Consider the following 14,202-nt stretch of genomic DNA (forward strand, 5'->3'; position numbering starts at 1 on the left):
TTTCATTCAAGAAATTATGAAAAAATCGCAAGTAAGTAACAAACTCTTTATTGTTTTCACCTCTTGGATATACAATACGGAAATTTCATTCAATAAATTATGAAAAAATTGCAAGCAAGTAATAGACTCTTACCTGAAGTCACCTGCTGGATAAACAAAAAGACATTTAGTTCAAGAAATTATGACAAAATTCTAAGTAAGTAACAAACTCTTTCTTGAAGTTACCTCTTGGATACACAATGCAGAAATTTCATATAAAAAATTACGAAAAAATTTTTAGCAAGCAGCAAACTCTTTCCTGATGTCATCTCTTGGATACACAATGCAGAGATTTCATTAAAGAAACTAGTAAAAAATTGTGAGTAAGTAATTAACAAATTATTTACTGAAGTCAATTCTTGGATACACAATGCAGAAATTTCATTAAAGACACTATGAAAAAATTGTAAGAAAGTAGCAAATTCTTTCTTGAATTCACCTGCTTGATAAACAAAAAGACATTTCGTTAAAGAAATTATGACATAATTCTAAGTAAGTAACAAACTTTATTGTTTTCACGACTTAGATACACGATGTAGAAAATTAATTCAAGAAACTATAAAAAAATTCTCAGTAAGTAACAATTTCTTTCTTGAAGTCAACTCTTGGATACACAATACGGAAATTTCATTCAAGAAATTATGAAAATATTTGTAAGTAAGTAAGAAGCTCTTTATTGGTTGGTTTCAAGTTATATGGATAACTTGATATTTAATTTTTAAGGTTAATTTAGACGAGGTTACGTGCGCACACGTAACCTCGTCTAAATTAACCTTAAAAAATGAAATAAAGCTATGTCGACTTTGCATGTCTCTCTCACTATGTATACGCCGTCGCGGTGTGTAACCAATCACCAATCAAGTTATCGTATATTGAGCAACCTCCACTGTCTCTGATTGGCCCCAAAATATGGGGTGTTGTCTAAAAAACCAGTCTGGTTGAAAACGTGGAGTTTTCGTACTGCTCACTTTTTTGCAATGTGTAGGAACCAGTGGGGAATCCCCGGTCGTTTGGAAAGGTACCAAGGAAATGCGAGCAAAAAGCATGTAGTTTAAAAACGTGTTTAATCACGTGTAGAGGTCCCATAGAATGAAATTTCTGTATTGTGCATGCAAATGGTGAATTCAAGAATGAGTTTTTTACTTACTTAGAATTTCGTCATAATTTCTTAAAAGAAATGTCTTTTTTTTGTATCCAAGAGGTGAAATCAATAAAGAGTTTGTTACTTACTTTTCTTTTTTTATAATTTCTTGAATAAAATATCCGTATTGTGTATTCAAGAGGGGACTTCAAGAAAGAGATTGTTACTTACCTGGAATTTTCTCATAGTTTCTTGAATGAAATTTTCGTATCGTATTGCGTGTCCAAGAGGGGACTTCAAGAAAGAGATTGTTACTTACTTAGAATTTTCTCATAATTTCTTGAATGAAATTTCCGTATTGGGTATCCAAGAGGTGTATTCAAGAAAGAGTTTGTTACTTACTTACAATTTTTTTTATAATTTCTTGAATGAAATATCTGTATTGTGCATCCAGGAGGATAATTCAAGAAACAGTTTGCTACTTACTTACAATTTGTTCATAATTTTTTGAGTGAAATTGCTGTATTGTCTGTCCAGGAAGAGAGTTCAAGAAAGAGTTTGTTTGCAATGTTTTTCATAGTTTCGTGAATTAAATTTCTGTATTGTGCAACCCAATGGCGAATTCAAGAAAGGGTTTGTTACTTATTTAGAATTTTGTCATAATTTCTTGAATGAAATGACTTTTGTTTATCCATGAGGCGAATTCAAGAAAGAATTTGTTACTTACTTACTTACAATTTTTTCATAGTTTCTTAAATGAAGTTTCTGCATTGTGTATCCAAGAGGTGACTTCAGGAAAGAGTTTGTTATTTGCTTACAATTTTTTCATAATTTATTGAATGAAATTTCCGTATTGTATATCCAAGAGGTGAAAACAATAAAGAGTTTGTTACTTACTTGCGATTTTTTCATAATTTCTTGAATGAAGTATCTGTACTGTATATCCAAGAGGTGAAATCAATAAAGAGTTTGTTACTTACATACAAATATTTTCATAATTTCTTGAATGAAATTTCCGTATTGTGTATCCAAGAGTTGATTTCAAGAAAGAAATTGTTACTTACTGAGAATTTTTTCATAATTTCTTGAATTAAATTTCTACATTGTGTATCTAAGTCGTGAAAACAATAAAGAGTTTGTTACTTACTTAGAATTTTGTCATAATTTCTTGAACGAAGTGTCTTTGTTTATCCACCAGGTGAATTCAAGATAGAATTTGAAACTTACTTACAATTTTTTCATAATTTCTTAAATGAAATTTCTGCATTGTGTATTCAGGAGGTAACTTCAAGAAAGAGTTTGTTACTTACTTAGAATTTGTAATAATTTCTTGAACGAGATGTCTTTTTGTTTATCCAGCAGGTGAATTCAAGAAAGAATTTGCTACTTAATTATAATTTTTTCATATTTTCTTTAATGAAATTTCTGTATTGTGTATCCAAGAAGTGAATTCAAGAAAGAGTTTGTTACGTACTTACTTACAATTTTTTTCATAGTTTCTTAAATGACGTTTCTGCATTGTGTATCAAAGAAGTGACTTCAGGAAAGAGTTTGTTACTTGCTTACATCTTTTTCATAATTTATTAAATGAAATTTCCGTATTGTATATCCAAGAAGTGAAAACAATAAAGAGTTTGTTACTTACTTACGATTTTTTCATAATTTCTTGAATGAAAAATCTGTACTATATATCCAAGAAATGAAAGCAATAAAGAGCTTGTTACTTACTTAAAAATATTTTCATAATTTCTTGAATGAAATTTCCGTATTGAGTATCCAAGACTTGACTTCAAGAAAGAGATTGTTACTTACTGAGAATTTTTTCATAATTTCTTGAATTAAATTTCTACATCGTGTATCTAAGTCGTGAAAACAATAAAGTTTGTTACTTACTTAGAATTTTGTCATAATTTCTTGAACGAAATGTCTTTTTGTTTATCCAGCAGGTGAATTCAAGAAGGAATTTGCCACTTACTTACAATTTTTTCATAATTTCTTTAATGAAATTTCTGTATTGTGTATCCAAGAGGTAACTTCAAGAAAGAATTTGTTACTTATTTACTTACAATTTTTTCATAGTTTCTTAAATGAAATATCTGCATTGTGTATCCAAGAGGTAACTTCAAGAAAGAGTTTGTTACTTACTTAGAATTTTGTCATAATTTCTTGAATGAAATGTCTTTTTGTTTATCCAGCAGGTGAATTCAAGAAAGAATTTGCTACTTACTTACAATTTTTTCATAATTTCTTTAATGAAATTTTTGTATTGTGTATCCAAGAGGTGACTTCAAGAAAGAATTTGTTACTTACTTACTTACATTTTTTTTTTCATAGTTTCTTAAATGAAGTTTCTGCATTGTGTATCCAAGAGGTGACTTCAGGAAAGAGTTTGTTACTTGCTTACAATTTTTTCATAATTTCTTCAATGAAATTTCTGCATTGTGTATCCAAGAGGTATCTTCAAGAAAGAGTTTGTTACTTACTTAGAATTTTGTTATAATTTTTTGAATGAAATGTCTTTTTTATTTATCCAGGAGGCGAATTCAAGAAAGAATTTGCTACTTACTTACAATTTTTGATAATTTCTTAAATGAAATTTCTGCATTGTGTATCCAAGAGGTGACTTCAAGAAAGAGTTTGTTACTGACAAACTATTTTTTTCATAATTTCCTTAATTAAATTTCTGTATTGTGTATCCAAGAGGTGAATTCAAGAAAGAGTTTGTTACTTACTTACTTACAATTTTTTCATAATGACATATCCAATAACAAATGTTTATAAATAATTTTTTAATTGTGATACCAAGATTTTGTCAAGGTTATTCCATGTGTCGGACAATAGATGCATGCAAATTCCTTTTCTTACATCTCCCACGTTTTATTAGACATTCTAAACGTTTGATATGCTAGCTTACTCTAAAAATAATGAACACATAACAATGTAATGCATAATATATTTTTAATGAAATAATGCTATGTAGAATATTAATACGAAAAATATATTATGATACATTATTAATATCAATGATCAACTTTGGACATTTTGAATCTGTTCCATAAAATAGTTCACCATGTTCTCTCTTGATATTATAGCTATTTTCTTCTCTTAGTTCGTAATCAGTAGAATAATCATTATTCCATTTTGAGTCATAAACAATTTTTACTGGTGTCTCATCAACAAGCTCAATATGCTTTTCGTCCTTGGTGTTATTTGGTTCATTGACTGTTTGATCAATGGCAGTAACGTTTGCTGGTGCTTTGTTTTTCATCGATTCATCTTTATATTTCATAGTGATATTTTCTGACAATGCCCTTTTTATTTTTCTGGAAATTTCACTGTCTATTATCACATTATTTTTACACAGGTAACAGTTTCGGCACGTACACAAGATATGGTTTACGATATTAGTAGAAAAGTAGGCCTTTCTTTTATTGATCTTCGGTTGAATGCTAATACCCGAAAGGTGACGATTGGATGTATCAGTAGGTAATGTGTTACCTGCAACAGTAGCAAGGAGTTGTCCTCTATTATCAACGATTATTTTTATGTTGGCATTCTCTTTGAGTGCAATCATCTCTGGAGATCTCAATCTCACACAACCACCAACATAAGAGTTGAACTTTTCCGGTATTCCAAAGAAATTTAATTCCTTACTGTCATGACAATGCATGCATACATTTCCAATAGTGCTTCCACTTGTACTAGTTTCATAGTTTAAATACTTATCCTTGTTGGCATTCAATGCTACAATAACCTTGTTATGTGAACACACTTTATTAAACTGCTCCATCTTCACTTTTTTAGAGATATTAGTTATGTGTTTATCGTTCCACTGTGTAAAAAATACTGATTTTACGCTTGCAATAAACTAGGCAGTGTCGAAAACCGGCCATAGAGTAATACAGGGAATGCCGCATCGTGTCTCTCGTCAAGCATAGAGTATAATTGTTAGAGCCATAAAAATATCTGTTGAGGAGGTATCCTTAGCAATAACCTACTTCTAATGAAGCATATCAAGTCACCTGTTTACCGGGTACTAAATAACTACCATTTTTACTCCCCCTAGCATTATATTGGCTTACACTGAAAATAATTGAACGGAAAAAAAAAGCCTGATAAATATTTACTAGTTGGTGTGACAAACACAGTGCAATCACGATTTTACATGAATAAACTGATTTAGTCGAGGGAATGAATCCTTATTCTAGAAGTCCTATTCCTACAAGTTAAGTTAGAATAAAAGAATGAGGCAATTATATTGGCTTACACTGAAAATAATTGAACAGAAAAAATAAAACCCTTATAAATATTTAAAAGTTGGTGCGACAAACACAGAGCAAAGTTTGGCTAATAGCTATAAAATACAATAAAAAATATCTGTCGAGGAGGTATAATTAGCAATAAACTATTTCTAATGAAGCATTTCAAGTCACATTTTCATCGGGTACTAAATAACTACCATTTTTACCCCCTCAAATTGACCCCCTCCCCTGCTCTCAGAAAAGGGGGAACGAAGGGCCTCTGAGCCTTCCCCTTGAGACAGATCCCGTTTATTTTCGATTCCAAGTATTTTTGGTTTTCCCTCCAAAATTGACCCCCTCCACCCCAGCCCTCAGAAAAGGGGGAACCAAGGGCCTCAGAGCCTTCCCCTTGAGGCAGATCCCAATTATTTTAGATTATGAGTATTTTTAGTTTTCCCTCCAAAATTGACCCCCCCTCCCTCTCCCCTGCCCTCAGAAATGGGGGAACGAAGGGCCTCTGAGCCTTCCCCTTGAGGCAGATCCCATTTATTTTCCATTCTGAGCATTTTTGATTTTCCCCCCAAAATTGTCCTCCCCCCCTCCCTGCCCTCAGAAATGGGGGAATGGGGGGGCTCTGAGCCTTACCCGTGAGGTAGATCCCGGTTATTTTCGATTCTGATTATTTTTGTTTTTCCCTCAAAAATTTACCCCCCCTCCCCTGCCCTCAGAAATGGGGGAACGAAGGGCTTCTGAGCCTTCCCCTTGAGGCAGATCTCATTTATTTTCGATTCTGAGTATTTTTTATTTTCCCTCCAAAATTGTGCCCCCCCCCCCCCCTCCCCTGCCCTCAGAAATGGGGGAACGAAGGGCCTCTGAGCCTTCCCCTTGAGGCAGATCCCCTTTATTTTGGTGTGGCTTTTTTGTGGTGTTTCACTCAAATAGTGAACCCCCCCCTCCCCTGCCCTCAGACTGGGTGTTCGAAATGACCTCGGTGCATTCCTCTTGATTCCTATCTCATTTATTTTTGATTCTGATCATTTTTTATTTTCCTTCTAAAATTGACCCCACCCCTCCCCTGCCCTCAGAAATGGGGGGAACGAAGGGCCTCTGAGCCTTCCCCTTGAGGCATATCCCGTTTATTTTCGATTCCAAGTATTTTTGGTTTCCCCTCCAAAATTGACCCCCTCCTCCCCTGTCCTCAGAAATGGGGGAACGAGGGGCCACTGTGCCTTCCCGTTCAGCCCAATCCCGTTTATTTTTGCCTCTGAAAGTTTTTAATTTTCCAGCAAAAATTTTCCCCCCCCTCTCCCCTGCTCACAGAAATGGGGGAAGGAAGGGCCTCTGAGCCTTCCCCCTGAGGCAGTTACCGTTTATTGTCGATTCTGAGAATTTTTGCTTTTCCCACCAAAATTGACCTCCCCCCCTCCCTGCCCTCAGAAATGGGGGAATGGGGGGCCTCTGAGCCTTACCCTTGAGGCAGATCCCGTTTATTTTCGATTCTGAGTATTTTTGGTTTTCCCTCCAAAATTGATTTTCCCTCCAAAATTTATTCAGAGATTTCATGTTAAAAAATTATCCAATCACTAATTAGAATCAATCACACTCCTATTATTCAAAACATTAATTAATATCGTTCATAGTGTCCAAACCAGACTATACCCATCAAACCAGACTATGCTCACCAAACCAGACTATACCCACCAGACCAGATTATACCCACCAAACCAGATTATATCCACTAAACCAGACTATACCCACAAAACCAGACTATACCAACCAAACCAGACTATACCCACTAAACCAGACTATACCCACCAGAAACCTGTCTGGTTGGCCTTGGTAAGTCAATAACCCCAAATAACATAGAGATTCCTAGGGCCGTACGCAAATAGCATGGTCCTAGTGCTGTACGCAAATAGCATGGAGATTCCTAGGGGCGCACGCAAAGTATAAGGTAACATACTACTCATGCTGACTCCAAATCTGAATACAGGTTTTCATTTTTCTGTACCCTAAAGCCCATTTCCATCCTAAAAGGACTGTGAAGGGAGTTAAAACTCGAAATTAAAACGTTGTTCAATTGTTTGGCCTTTTCCTATAGAATCAATGCTGGCAAATTCGAAAATGAAGTTAAATACTTGAGTTTTCGTACGGTAGTCCTCTACCTCATCTTACCTAAAACGGTTATGAAAGTTGACCTACATGCACTAGTTATTTTAATCATTTTGCTCGATTCACCATTTCATATCGAGCTAGGAATGCCGTCTTACAAAATGAGTCTCGAGCAGTTTAATTCCAAACCAGTATTCCAGAATCCCCCTCTTCCTCCATTTTGCGGTTTCCTCTCCTTGGCTTTCCATTTCTTATCATCAGAGCTAAATGGCAGAGCGTTAGGTGGCAATGGCAAGCTACCAGAACCCCTTGAAAAGGGAAAACAGGCGTACGAGTCACTCCTTTAAGGAGACACCATCGATGAAGCACAAATGTCGGAACTAGCACAGCTTATCTATGAGATAGTTTGTAGTGTAAAAGAACCATTATCCGAGTCCAGAACTGCCCGTCTTTGGTTTCAGTATCTGAAACTACTTGGAATCCTGAGAAAAAACCTGAGAACTGAACGAAGTGGTAATTTTGAGCTTTATCTACAGTCGTTATTAGAAATTCTTCCTTACTTTGCTGCTTCCGGCCACAACCTTTACACGAAGTCTACTTGGCTGTTCGTACAGTCGATTATTCAGTTGAGGAAAGACAACCCAGAGCAGTACAGAACGTTACAGGAATACCTGCTGATCCGGAGAACTGACAACTACTGGGCAGCACTTTCTCCTAATTTGGTGATCCAACAGACGTTAATGAGAAGTATTAAAACGAGTGTCGGTCTGATGAGAGGTAGAGGCATGACTGAACTGCAACGGACAATTTGGACATGCTTACTTTGGTTCTCGTTAACGAACGCATGCAGAACCTGTCTGGTCTAGCGGAGTTGACAATTGATAGTCACGCATAATTGATATTTTTTAGGAGAGCTAGAGATCTGGCGGACATCGAAAGGATAGTTCGATACATTGAGCCCCGAGAACCTTTCAGACAGGATACACAGCTGTTCAACGTGCCTACTGGTGTCTGTGCGTCATCGCCTGTAAACGCAGACGATGCCAAATCTGTGGAAATAACGATTCTGAAGGATATGGAAGCGAAAGACATTGACAAATATGTTTTCAGGAGAAAGGAGAAAGCTGTAACTATGGCTGGGAAGTGATCCGTGGTGATAGACAGCGAGAGTGAAACGGTCGATTCAGCTCTAATGTTCCAACGTCCAACCACAGTGACTAGTACAATTAGTTCTTGAACTTGAACGAGGTTCTGTCGTTCAAGCTTTGTACTCTTTAGTTCGTTCGAGGTGATAAGGACAACCGAAAAAGCTTCTCTAATAAATCCATAGGTGAAAATTGAAGGGCTTGATGGTCCAGTGACATTGCAAACCTCCCAGATATTTTTGGATGGTGGCTGACTAGTCCACAAAATCCCTTTGACTGCTGGACTCACATACTCTGAGGTGGCAGGATCTTACGTATATTATGTAAAAAGACATTTTGGCCAAGCAATGGTAGTTTTTGACTCTTACACTGATACACCAACAACGAAAACTTGCACACAGCTGAAGGGAACCAAAGGCTTGTCGTGTCCAACGATTGAATTCTGTCCTAACATGAAGATCATCAACAGTAAGGAGGCATTTTATCCTCAACGCTTCTTCGACCTACTTACTGAGAGGCTGGCGAACACAGGATGTAAAGTTCCGCATGCTCAGGATGATCTCGATGTCTTAGTTGTACAAACTGCGGTCAGTTGCGCTGAAATTTTGTCGACCAATTTCAGTTGGAATGATACCGAACTATTAGTCCTTCTGCTGTACCATGCGAAGCTTGATGCGTGTGATACCTTTATGCAGAAAGACACGCATGAAATTAACCACCGAGTGTACGATATAAAAAGGATCAAGAACAAACTAGGAACCGAAGCAGGAGAAAATCTCCTCGTTTTCCACAAAATATCTGGCTGCGATACAATATCTAGACTTCACGGCGTGAAAAGTAATAAAAAGACCCTGAAGGATTGCCGGCTGTGAGCATATACTATGCGGGTTGCAAGTGCAAATGCTTTCGTCCAGTCAGAGCGGCTTCCACCGATTTGGTTGCCCCAGAGCGCCACTTTTGCAGGTTTTGTTTGTAAATAATGAAGTGGCAAGACACGTCCAATTCACTAAAACCCGAAGTGTGTGGTTGGTGCCTCCCTTCGTCACGGAATATATATTTTCCCGTTACGACAGATGCTTCAACAGAACTGGAAAATCGGCTGAAGATACCAGTGCACAAGCGGGTGCGAGTCTCTCAGATGCAGCTGCCGTTGTAACAGTTTGCCCTACAGCTTTGCCTGCGAAGATTATAGAGAGGAGTTATATGCTAACGCTGCAGCAATACAGGATGAGGACGATAACGAAGGTGAACAGAAGAATTAGCTTTAGGTTATGCTTTAAAATCAAAATGTTTTTGTGGTTAATTTATCCGAGTCCTAAACGTTCCTTTTTATAACTGATTGGTTATAAGTTTTGATCACGATCAAAGCAGCGGTTTTCATGATGTTATACTTAGCAATCTCTCATATTACAGGCTCCTTAGAGGTGGAAACCAGGTAAATAGTAAAAAAAACTGCAATACAGTACTATATTTCATATGAAATGATCCGCGGAAAACTGGATTTCTGACTTCGGATTTGGATATGTCATGCTTGATTTGATAGGAAACGACTATTTAAACTCCGAAGTATTTATACACATTAATCGATTTCCCCTCTCATGTTTCCCCTTTAAGGGCAAATTTGGGACACTTCTACAAGGAGGATTTGGGGGGGGGGGTGTTTATTTTGTGTCATTAAGCTGATTTTTCCGAACGTTTTAGTATAAAAAAAATTCTGTTACAATTTCCCCGAGGTCAAACCGTATTTTTCCTCCACTGCCATGTCGTTTCAAAATCTTCGATGACCAAAAATGTCGCTTCGAACACGAAATGGTTAAAATTTGTGCTTTACTATGAGGCCAATATCTTTTGCTATATGAAAATTGAAAAGAGCAATGTAAGTAATAATTGTTTAAGAATGAGCTCTCTCCCAAATTTCTATAGTTATAGGCTCAAAATGATTCATGGGGTTCGTTATAATTACTGGGTAGAAAGGAGAAGAAAACAAAATTGACTAAAATAATTGCATAGCAGGCTAACGTGACATTTCACATTATTTGGAAAGGGGCGTTGAGAAGTCAAATGAAGGTTCTTCGCCATAATAAATGCTGGAATGATTCTTATAGAAATGTCATGACTTTTCTAGGGATACTATCCCCTAAGTAAGAATTGAGTAAGGTATCCAAAATAACCTTAAACATTCGACTATGCACTTTTACGCCACCCTTAAATTTCAAATTTGGATAAAAGTTGGTCGCCTTTTACTTGTACAATACACTATCATGTATACACACTGAAATCCCTCTGACAATTCTATTTAATAATGCGATTAATTCAAAGGATTACTCTTGGTTTATACAGATAGTCCCACTTGAGCAATAATTGCTTGTCATTGCAATTTAGTTACCGACTTCGACAATTTTGGCTGCTTTGTCTAACAATTTAATGATTTGAATATTCAAATTTTATCGTGTAGCGTTGCAATTTTCCAGCAAATATTTCTGCAAAACAACAGCAACCTTGTGAATTGTTGCTTAGGTTTTCTTTTCGCAGCCAAAGTTTTTGTATTTTGCTATTGCTGTATTCGGTCCTCGGAAGCTAGACCGAAAATTCAGTTCCTTTTGTCATACAATATCATTTCTTTTGTTATAATACTCGTTGCTGATGCCCCATATGTTCACATCGATTAAATGATTAATAATTATAAAACTAAAGCGAGTCTTGGAAACTATTTGACTGCATTTTAGTAAATTATGTGCTGGGCTGGCTTGATTTTTTCAAACGTTTATATAGCAAACGAATGGAGCAGGGGTGAGTAGCAAGGACTCCAACGTTTATAGGACTTATGAAAAAAAGAGAATTATAATCGCTAAATCAGAATATCATTTGAATAAACATCTCACTTGGGATAGCTTAATCATGCAATCGCATGTGCGGGACAATTTTGTCCAAGGGTGGCTTGCTTAGTATCTTTGACGTATCAGGGACCTAATATTTACAAATAGCTCAGACCTGATGAAGTATTTATTCAAGGGAGTGCATTAAATGAAGGTCATAAACTCAAAAGAACATTATTTTGACAATAAGACAAACCGACAAGGCCTTTTTTAGAATTTTTCTTTCATTCATATTTTTTAATGATGTCTTCCGTAAACCTATTGAAAGATTATTAACCATTAAATCATGTTTTGTTAGACATTAGGCTGTACGTCAGTGAGGAGGAATGTATTATTCAAAAAACGAATCGTTTAGACTTGGAAGTACTACATTATGCTTTTTGATTAATTATTATGCAAATTCACATATCATATATCAGTTTTAAGATGTCGACGCTATTCAAGATGCAATGTCGATGCCATTCAAGATGTGTATGTATGTCTGTATAAGATAAGAGTCATGTGCGTCGCAAAAATGGGAAATAAACCTTAATTTTTAAAGAAAAAAAAAACAGAACAGGCAGACCCCTGTTTGCAAATCATTAACCGAACAGCACTTTATCCCACTGACGGGATGGGCCGCTGGGAATTGAGGCTGGGCCCTGGACAAATTCATTTTCACTGTATATTGCTTTTTAAGACTATAATGTTGAATTTAATTTTTAGTTTATGAAGGCTGTTGGTGGGTTCTGGAAGTTTCATTTTCCAGGATGAAACTAAAAAAAAAAGAAAAAAGAAAAAAATCCTTTACGTTAGCTTAAGCCTTGGATTTTACACCTTGCTAAGTCCCTCGATAAGCCAGTCCCTTTGAGAATGCTGGCGCAAAAGTAAAGAACTATGTGCAAAAGTTTTCAGGAACTGAGGGGGAGAATAAAAGTCAGGTCCTCCGAAAAATGTTAATATCTTAAGGGTTTTACCCATAATTTACATGGATTTTTGTGAAGTTCGTATGTTTGGTCCTACTCAGAATATGGGGCTACCCCAAGATCTCATGGAGGCAATGGGCCTTTGTGACCTAAGCCTCAAATCAGTTTAGTGAGTTTACTAATATAATCCTCCCTGAAACATACAAATTGCTTCCTATCTACCTGTATCAGAGACGACATTTCCTGAAAACGAAGATGTGACAGCGTATGCCGTGAAAATGGTACGTAAGCATGAACTCAAAGGGTTTAAATTGCGCAGGAGGCTTAGGTTCATTAAATCCCACAAATAGCGCAAATTTGCAGAAAATAATAAAATGGCAACATGTTGCAGTTTGTTCGTTTTTGTTAGGGGGACAAGCCTGATCAACCCCCCCCTTTAGGTGCTCATTATAGTGCTGATGTCGCCCAATAAAAAAGCCAACCTTTACCGAATTTAATCGGCGATTTCTTGGTAGCAGGTAAAAGCCATGGCTAACCATCTACGACGTCCTCTATGAACTAGGAGGATTTGTCTGTTCCCCAAAAATATTTACAAAGAGGAATCTAGTAAAATTCTGAAATTCTAACCCCTGTTCTACCTCGGAGAAGTCTCTCGAGCGTTCCTTGGGTGCGAACTACAAGATGAAAACTCGTATATGCATCGTCCTATGTGTATGAGTAGTTTTGAAAAAAAAATAAGTTTGGATTCTCGTCAACTCTACTCCCAAACTAGAGGATTTCAGAAGTCGCAAGATCAGAAATACCATACTTGATAAAAATAAAACTACAATAACTTAGGTGACTAGGCTACATACAGCATACAAAAAATTTCCGTCTTCAAAAATAGTGTTTTATGGTTACGTGCATGGTTTTTGCCCCCATACATCAACCCACGAAGAGATGGAAAGATACCTCCTCAACACTCTTTTCTGCTGCAACTTCTCCGCCTGACTAAAGATAGATGCTCTTAAAAACACCAAATTAATAAAATAGCAAATGAAGAGGCCTCATTCGGCCTTCGAGAAAGGATTGGACTTCACTAAGGAATATCCCTTATTCAATATCACCCTCTCTCCATTTTTCAAAATCAAATTTAGATAGAACTCAAAAACTTCAAAGATATATTTCGGACTTGAAAAGCTCCTTCTTTTTAGAACTCAAGACATATGTGCCAAACCAAGAAGGGCTGGGCTTGACCCCCCTCCCCCAAAGTTTTATCTGATCTCCTTTTTCCCAAAAGTAAAAATGGACACAAGAGGTCTAAATATAAAAAAAAAATACACGGAAAAAGGGCAACAGTTTTCGCCAGAGGGTCTTTAAGTAGAAAATTTTTGATTTAGTAAAAGTACTTGATTGAAAAGGACAGAAACGAAGTGACATGGTAAAGTATATAGTCAATTATCCTCAAAATAGGAGTCTTCTTGTGAGGTCGATTGAGATTCATTGAATCATGTTACCCAATTGACGACAGCTTCATGTGAATTCGGGTAATAAAGTGATTTGACTTTGTGAGGACTAACCCGACACCACGGGGAACAACGCTTTTGCCCACGAAGGTACTAGTTACACACAATTTTCTCGATAAGATGTAGTTCAGCTTAGTTTGTAAACGATAATTACTTGAACATGTATTTTGTGCCATAACAAGAAAGAACAAAGCAACGTATGGTGCGTTAAGTTGTCTGCTATGATGTAACAGGGAAACCTACACACATAGCCTATAGATACAAATCTGAAGGAGTCAAACCTTTTTGGGATGGCGTA

Source organism: Artemia sp. Qi Xiang Cuo, chromosome 21 (assembly GCF_049724085.1).
Source record: "Artemia sp. Qi Xiang Cuo chromosome 21, ASM4972408v1, whole genome shotgun sequence".
Taxonomy (NCBI): Eukaryota; Metazoa; Arthropoda; class Branchiopoda; order Anostraca; family Artemiidae; genus Artemia; species Artemia sp. Qi Xiang Cuo.